The sequence below is a fragment of the Dermacentor andersoni genome, chromosome 11 (genome assembly GCF_023375885.2).
Source record: "Dermacentor andersoni chromosome 11, qqDerAnde1_hic_scaffold, whole genome shotgun sequence".
NCBI classification, from domain to species: Eukaryota; Metazoa; Arthropoda; class Arachnida; order Ixodida; family Ixodidae; genus Dermacentor; species Dermacentor andersoni.
In genome coordinates, this window is record NC_092824.1 from 87,972,402 (window position 1) to 87,981,909 (window position 9,508).

Genomic DNA, 9,508 nt, shown 5'->3' on the forward strand with positions numbered 1-9,508 from the left:
AAGCAATAAAACTTGAAACTTGAAACAGATATCTAAAAAACATATACACAAAAATATTTTGAAAAATTATGCAGGTCCCACGCACTGTGGGAATCGATGTAAGCGAAGCTTTCTGTGCTGTTTGCTTTGACTGACGATAATTAGCGGTGATGTTGACGGCGAATGTTTAATTTCTTCAACGTTTTGTCAACACCAGAGTGGTGAGTTGATGTTAAACGTTACCTTGCGTGCACCACTGCTGTTTGTCTGCGTAGTACACAAAACACAAAGGAAGAAGTGTTTGCTTGAAGCGTTGTTGTGCGCTATATTTCATAGCCTCTGAGAGGGTTGAGCATTGTCATTGCCTCATATCACAAATCGCATTGTGGCAGAAATGTTAAAACTTGAATTGGATTATGGGGCTGTACGTGCCATAACCACAATCGGATTATGAGGCAGGCCGTAGTGACGCACTCCGGATTAATTTTGGCGCCGTCGTGTTCTTTAACATGTTTATAAATCAAAGCGCGTGAGCATTCTTTATTTCGCCCCCATCAAAATACGGCTGCCTCGGTCAAATCCACGACCTCAAGCAATGCCATAGCCGCAAAGCTATGGCGGCGGGCACAGAAGTGTTGATTTGACTTGCGACCGCTTCCGTTGTGTTGCTAGGCCCTGCGGTATGTTTTAATTAATGCGGCTCTGCTCCTGCACGCCCTGCATAAGTTGTCCGCTAGACATAATTGCATGGTTTTATTTTTCAGAAATAGCACAACAACACCGTACCGTGCCTTGAACTTAAGTTTATCCAGCGTTTCCTTGCCTTCTCACATCACCTTTTCCCTATCCCGCCCCCCTTGTATTTGTATGGGAACTGCGAGCAAAGAGTTGCAAGGCTGTTATTCACTCGTTTCACGACTGCGTCGGTTCTACCCATTCTTTGCCTTCTCTCCCCCCTCCTCTCTTCCATTCTATCTAGTTTCCCTCTGGACGTTGGTAGAATGGTAAGCGCTTGTGGGGGGTAACGAATGATTACAGCTGTCAAGAAGCTAATGGGGCGATGACCCGAGAGCTCCATTCAATGCGGTGCGGTCCAAACGAGTACCTCGCATCTCTTTTCTTCTCCCACTCCTTCCATGTATATACACGCTCTGAACCACACCCTGATGTGGTGTGCCGACAGCAGCAGCAGCACCAGCAGGGGGAAAGTCGAAGGAAAAGGCAAAGAAAGCTTCGCTTTAATAAATGCCAGTACATTTTGTACAGTATGCTGTCTAATGTTGCAATGTGTGCTGTAAGCCAGTCTTCTCCAGGGAAGTCACAGTCACAATGCGAGCGTGCGAATTCATGTTGTGCCTTCGGGAAAGAGCAGCAAAGTCTTGGCGTTGGAGTGGCATGTTGCACATTTAATGGTCAAGTGCTCAAGACTCTCGTGTGATGTTGCAGTCGGGGGCCAGTGATCGGCTCAGGATACCTTGTTTGCACACGGTTTGCACTTGTATCGTCGTTGTGTGTCATTTTACTGTAGTACGGAAGCTAGCTGGGCGAGTCGGTATATCTGCATTATTGCATACAGCATGCACTTCAAACACGTACAAAGAAGAAAGACCATACACAGTGCTCATCTATCTTCTCTCTTCTTTGTCCGTGTTTGAAGTCCGCACTGTGAGTAATAATACCATTTTACTGGTCGTTGTTATGGAACTCTAGCTTCCAGAGAATTCTGTGGAGTGCAACTGGTGCCGCAAGTGGTGAAGCTGAGTGATGCCTGGACTTGAAACCAGATTTATTTGTGGCCTTTGCTCTATTGCCTTGCATCCTCTTTGCACAGAATTGTTTCTGATGTTGATCAGAACTGATACCGGTATTATTACATGTAGAGTGAGAGCGTGCCTTGCACGATGTCGATATTTGAAGGTTTATTTTGCCGATGAAGTGCAAAAATATGCTTACAGTTTTATAGCATTGTGACTTGTGAAATTATCAGGAACTGTGATAGCATCATTTTGATGTTCGGGAAGGCTGTGGTTATATTTCACTGTAAACGTTGCCCTGTGCTATTATTACTTTTATTGCGCAATGGATTGTATTCCTCGGATGGCCAAACCAGGATAGTCCTGAGTTTATTTATTTTGATTCATTTGCAGGCGCTCTGCTGTTTCCTGTATATACTATAGCATAGTCCCGCAAACAATGTTGTATAGTATATAGAACATATCTAAAACACTATATGTAGCATAAGTGTATAGTATACATTGCAACAGTCAAGTTCGTTTGTTTCTCATTATTTAACACCAGGCTTCACTAATATTCACTGCATTGAGTATGGTAAACAATAAATTGGAATTGGTGGTCATACTCTGGTATAATACATATAATGCTGTTTTTGATTAACCATTTTGCTCCTATATATTGTTTTTCACTATTTATGAATCACCTGTGACTACATACTAGGAAGAGCAGACAAGGCACAAGTGTAGTTGTCTCACTGTTCCTAATTAAAATGGTCAATGGGTGAATGATAAAATACGAGGCTCATATTGCAAGTGGACACTTTGAACAAGTGCCATCTTGACAGGCACTGATTTTTCTTTTTCCTCAAGTCGACAAAAGCTTTGTTGCCAATTCTGTGTGAAAATGGAAAGATGATCTGGTTCTTTACTGTTTGTTATTTATTAACTGTGTGAAACGGGCAGCATACAAGAAACGAATGATAAACCACAAGTAAGGCAAGTGCTAATGCTGTACCTCTCTTCATTAACTGCTCATAAGTCTTTGCATGTGGCCACTTGAACAACAAGGTGTATTTTTAAAGCACTCACTAAATTTTGTTTATTTGCTTGAACTTGCAGCTCATAACACAAATTTAAGCGCAGTTTCAAAGCAATGTAAGCAACTTTGTGGCATTATCTTCAACTGTTAAGCACCATATCTATCCGGTATTTATTTCCTAGATTGAGTGATAATAACTTGTGCAGAACCTAAGAGGCCGCTTAGCAAAAAGCCAGTTTCGACTGGTGTGCGCTAGTGAAACTCTGAATTTTTTCACACATGCCCATTGTCAACGTCTAGTCGTTCTCTGTGACAAATGACAAGAGAGAGAAGTCTATTGATATGAAAGGCAGAGATGGTGGTCTGAGGTATATTCACACTGGAATAAGGGGATTAATGGGATTTTATTTTTTTGTTCATCACGAGCATACTTCTGTAATGTTTCAGTACAAAATAATATGCAAATTACTAATTTAGGTAGCTCATTTTATAAGTATATGATGTACTGTTACGCTGGTGATCGAATGAGTGGCCAAATTAAGCTTTAGGATTGCGCACAATTCGCGTTATTTCTTTTTGCTTTGAATGATGTGATTGTGCCATTCACTATGAAAATGATAATGCCAGAGCCTGTGTCATTCGCACCTTGTGTATCATAACCAGTATTTCCGTGGAATCATCTTGATGCTCAGCTCTTGCACTGGTGAGATATGATGTAACAGTTCATTGCATTGAGGACAAATAATAAGCAAAGTAAAATATGTAATTGCACATTACTTATTATTAGCCACCTTGAGATGTTAAACCGCATAAACTTATTTTTTAACAGTGTGGCTTGCAATGTCTAATATATCAGTATTCCCTTGCTGTATGTCACTGCCAATGTCACTGGTGTGAGCAGTCATTGTGGCACCCAAGTTAGATCTACTGTTTTTTTTACAACGGGTCTCCTGCAGTTTTTAAACTTCGAATGCCAAATGCTTTAAAAAAATTTGTTTTTGTCACATGCAAGGTATGGTAGACCCTTATTGTAACGAGATATTCTGGAGACGAAAGTTTGCTATAAGCAGTGTTACATTAAAAGCTTACGTGCTCTAAAGAAGCCTTAGTAACACAGGAAGTATAGTCTGGCAGTCCAGCAGTCCGGAGGCTTGTAAAACTTAGCGCACAAGAACAGAGCTGTGTTTGTGCCTGTGCAGTTTGGCACGAAGAAAAGCAAGGGTGTTTGTTATGGCTTGTCACCCATTCGCCGTCGACACGAAGTCGTCAACGGGGTATACAAGCGGGTTCGTCATTCTGTACTCAAGAGAACACAGTGAAGGGGTCAGAGTCGGGAGAAAGAAAAAAAGAAAGATACTTATCAGCTGACAATGATACACTAACTAAAAAAAATGACACAAGAACACTAACACACATGGAATTAATATACATCAATGATGACGACAAAATAAATACAGTGAGCAATTAACAGTGGAATAAAGACTAACACTACACAAGAATACACTTAATAGTGACCCACTAAAACAGAGTTCAAAAGAAAACAAATGATGGCTTACACATAGCCAGGCAGCAGCTACAAGCCCACAAAGCGTGGAGTTGATGGCAGAGCTTTCCTGAACAACGCTGGCGAGCCGATCTTGTTGCAGTGGCTGCGATTGCTGTGCTGGGTTTCCCGGAAGTCTAGATCTGACGACTTTCCTCGAGCAGGTTGAGCTAACTTGAAAGGAACTAGCTGTGAGCTTCGTTGCAGATGTTGGTTTGTCGTCTCTTATGTCAGCTAGTCACTCGGAGGTCAGACACGGCTAGGCGGTCCAGGCGATACTGGACAGCACTAGCCCCTCGACTCTTCTCAGCAGATCATAGGCTCAGCATCTAGACTGCCTAGCTGGGGCTAAAACCTGCATTTAAATAACTTCTCCTTTCCCTTGTTCCCTGTTAAGGGAACGGCGGATATTGGCGACGATCCAATCAAGTTCACCCCCCCAATTGTACCATGACTCTCCCAAAGTCATGGCCGCACCTTTTTTAATTGGGGGTGAAGGAACGGATGATTCCCCCCCGCTGTTAGAGGTCGTGCCCTTGCATTGCACCACACAGACACACATGCGCACCCTTGAATTTGTGGTGGACCTCTAATGTCCGTTGACAAACATAGAAGAAACAATGGCAGCCGACCATATGGCACCAAACCCTCTGACACACATGCACTGTTAGAAATTCGTGGACACGGGATTGCACAGAGGCACCACATATTTCGGGGTATTCGTAACCCCTCCGATCTTGGCAAGCTTCTCAATGCACGCACGGAGCAGAAAATGCACATGGGTTTCTACAAAAGGCTCTCGAGGCGTCAAGGTCAAGCCAACCAAAAAAAAAAAGAATCTCCAAAGCTGCCTTCGACGTTTTCGGCCACTTGCCCAAGCGGCTGGCAATAACCGTATTGCTCGCCGGTTCCTACTCCCATGGCCTTTTGGCCACCTGTTGATCGGTGCTTCGCTGACTCGAACAATGACGCACCGTAACAGTGTTGCAGTGTGTATGCTGTGCCAAGTTCGCACTTCATACTAAGTGGAGTCGGGCATTACTACATTTAGAATACTCTGGTGTAGAATGTGTACACTGCAATCAGGACCTTGTAGGGACATTTGATTAAAGTGATTTCGTTATAACGTGGGTTTGCTGTAGCTTCGGGAAGTATTTTCTTGCCCTAACGTAGCTCAAGTGTTTGCCTATAAAATAGGTAAGCTTGTAACTGATGCGCACAACTTTTTACACTGCCAGCTCAGAAAAGAAAAGACTGCCTTTCTGACTCGATGGGTGTGGCTTTGTGCTTTGCCTGTCCTGAATGTGTTTGCATATGTTCTCAGTGTTCAGATTTATCTTGTGAATGTGACTGCAGATATGCAGACTCCTCGCATCTGCCTGTTTGTAAGTGTGGAGTGCCGAATTCGTTGCATCCAAATGAGCACCATTTCTCGTCCTCTTTATGCTCAGACTTTTCGGATTAGTTTGTGGGCGTCAGCGCTCTTATTGGTGCCTTTCTTTTATACTGTGATATGCAAGGCAATTGCATTATGTCTCTATTGTGTCACGATCTTTGTCGACTCTTACAAAGTGTGCCTGTCTTCATTTAATCACTATATATATGTACACCATATTACTTCTTGCATTACAAATGTGTTTGCTGGCGTGTACACCATTTAATTTCAGCTGTTCCCAAGTTGTAAATAAATATAATTTTTCATCACTATTATTTTATGAAATGAGCGTTTTCAGTGCTTCACAGGTCACATTTCAGCTTGCGGCACTTTGTAATGTTGTAGCCTACACAGTGTGAACAGTAGGGGTACGGCCATGAGATAGTTCTTACTACTGGTTCACCTATGCCCTTGAAATGTAAACTCTTGATGTGGCAAAGATGCAGAGCAAACTTCCTATGTACTTGTAAAACACACATCTAATGACCTTAAATGTTTGAATAAGTCTTTAGCTAAGCTATACAGTTAAAGCTTTGACCATGCATCTCCCGCAAAACGCCCTCCATCCTCGTTCGAATTGAACCTCAATAATGTTTGCTGGCGATGTATTCTTTGCATCTATGTTATAGCAAATATAAATGTATTAACAATCAAGAAAGGACATGACAGAGCGCTGACCACAACTAAGAACTTGCCTAATGTGATCAGGAAGTGGCAGTATACCACATGGATACCATGTGGATGTGGTTTCCTTGAGTAGCAACCTTGCTTAGTATTCACTGTCGAAGTGTTATAAAGTGGATGCTGCCACAGCAGTTCTGTGGTCTGGTCGATGGTTTCAGCAAACACAGGCCACTGGTTCAGCCCATTCTAAGGCATTGGGTGAATGTTGTAGGAGCCACAGGAATTCCTTGTGTAGACGACTTTGCCATTGCCATTCAGATCGAGGTATACTGTATACTCTGGTACGGTGGTGAGATAGGTCAAAAGCCTCTGAACAAGGCTTCGACACCAGAAGGCAACACTCTTTTTCAGATATGCTAAGCAAGTTCTGAGTTGTGGTCAGCACTCTTTCATGTCCTTTCTTTCTTTTCTATGTTTATATGCGCTTTAACACTGCAACAAAGAATAAATCATCAATTAGCCCACCTGCAAAGGTTATTGAACTTCACATCTGGTTCTATGGGCCTTTCTGTCTGATCCACATCACTAGTCACTGTAATCACCAGTACTAACTGCAAGGCCAGAAAATTAGCATTCTGTATCCGAGAAAAAGTGTTTACAACCTACAAAAGAAAGGTCTCCTAAACATAAACTTCGAAGTTGAAATGTTCCCTGAACAGCCAGAAGTAAACGGGAAGGGAGTTCTACGATTGTCGATTGCCTTTCTTCCAAACACAAAATTGATCAACATCTGGCGACACTCCTTTGCTAACAAGGTGTGGGGTGCTTCGGTGTGATAACTGCCGGCCAATCATAGCAAGCTAACCCCGCATGCTGCAACACCACCACTGATTATGTGCCACTGGGTACATGCCCATTCTTGGCCGATGCCATGTGCACCCGAATTCACAAAGGCCAGAAGTGTAGAAGTCGGCAACAGAAGCAGCTAGGTGTGGAAAAAAAATTGAAATGAACAAACTGGGACTCAAGCGTGCATTGAGCAAGTTTGGTTTTTCGTGCCTCTTGTGCGGCCTGTCCTGTTCCAGCGTACACCGAACGAGGAGCGTTGGGCTCCTCAGCAACATAAAATTCAAGAAGTCAGCTACAGAGAAGTGTGTGAAAGTACATGCATTTGCAGCATTTTGTAGAAGCATTTCCATCATAAGAATTTTGTTTTACATAACATTTACATTTTGTGCAAGCATGATAGAAAGCTTTGCGTATCACCAGTTCCTGCGTAAGCAATGAGATCTGTGTAATTGGTAATGAACCTAAAGCAATGAAAATCTTGTAATTACCCCTGCAGGTTATAATTAAAGGTGTCTTCAACAATACAGCGTGTTGCTACATTGCTTGTATACTAATGGCACTAACATCAAAAGCCATCGTAAGATGTATTCTGCCACAATTTTTTCTGTTTCCAGTATGTTTTCTTGGGCATAACGAAGAACAAAGTGTAGCAGCACCATAAAGATTGGCACAAAAATACAGTGCACCGGACCGTGGTGCTCAACTTCCAAGTAAGGTTGAAGTTTCTGACATCGTGTACAGTTCAAGCGTGGTTGTCTCAGTTTCTTGGGATTATTGCTTTTGTCACCTTGGCCTTATTATTGACAATATGATACCCATAGGTTGGCAAACTCACTCGGAGTGACCTGTGAGTCTGAGTGAGTCCAACTGAGTAGAATTTTGGCAAGTCTGATGCCGAGTGAGCCTTGCTGAGTAAAATATTGGTGAGCCTAAATGCAAGTGGACCCAGCTGTGTAGAATTCTGGTGAGTCAGGGTCTGAGTCAGCCCAGCTGGGTAGAACCATGTCGAAAACAGCACACAGAACAGGACAAGAAAGTACAAACACTGCTGATTTGTAACTGAAGCCATTGTGTTTGTCTCACTTTCCTGTCCCATTCTATGCTCTGTTTTTCATTTTAGAAATATGCACCAAATAGCCCAACAGCATATTCTTCTATAGAATCACGTGCTGGAATTTAAGCATGCAATGTTTTTTTTTCTTCGATAAATGTATTACAATAAAGGTTTGTCAATTCGACACGGGTTAATTCGATTTTCTGGCTCATTCGATCTTGACAATAGATCCTGGCCCGCACCCATGCATTCCTATATTGGTCCAAACCTTCGTTATTTAGATGCTAAAATTGACCTTTGCCGGATAATTCGAAGTTTACCAGCCGGCATTCACTCGCCTGACCCCTATGGTAAGCCCACTTTACTGGCAGCGTCCGTCGAGGCATTGGCAGAGCCTATAGGGGACAGTGAATGCGTTGAAACGCGTCCCCAGCTTTGTCGAAAATGCCTATTAGTGGCCTGCTCTAGAAAGATTTGCGAGCAATACCGGCAGCTCACGTCCGATTATGGTATTTACCCGATTAATGCGCGTATTTTGCCCCTCGCAAAAATCAGACCGAGAACCGCTTTCGCCGCGTTTGTGTGCTTTGCCGCATAACACGTACATATTGCGGCAAAGCTGACTTACATTTGGCGCAGAAACTTTCTAGTGACACTTTTGAGATAGTGCGTAAGCATTCTTTCCAGCCTCTCAACTTGCATGCATACGTCTGTAACGTATCCGAACGCGTCTGGTCGTATGTTGACACGTTTGCTTGGTTTCCGTCTTTGTTGATTAATCCTAATTAATTAATGTAGTTAATTTTGAGAATCGGACAAATATTTCCAAATGTATCAGCGGTGCTCTGACGTTTCTTCTGCATCTTATTTAATCCGACCCACTGGATAACTCGATCAATTTCGTCGGTCCCTTCAGGGTCGAATTAACGGAAGTGGACTGTGTTTTTAATTCCAGCGGCATGTCCCTAGGCCGTGCTTCGTCTCTGTCCTGTGTTTATTGGGCTCTGAGTTCCCGTTCTTTTAGTACAAGCGGGTCAGCTATGGCTGAAATTTGCCTCACCTTAACCCAACCTTTCGACAAAGCGATTTGTTTTCATCTGGGCAACAGTTGCTTTTTGTCGCCTTTAACAATAAAACAAGATCCGGCCCTAGCTTGAACGGAAATTTGGAGTAATAGGAATATATATATATATATATATATATATATATATATATATATATATATATATATATATATATATATATATATATA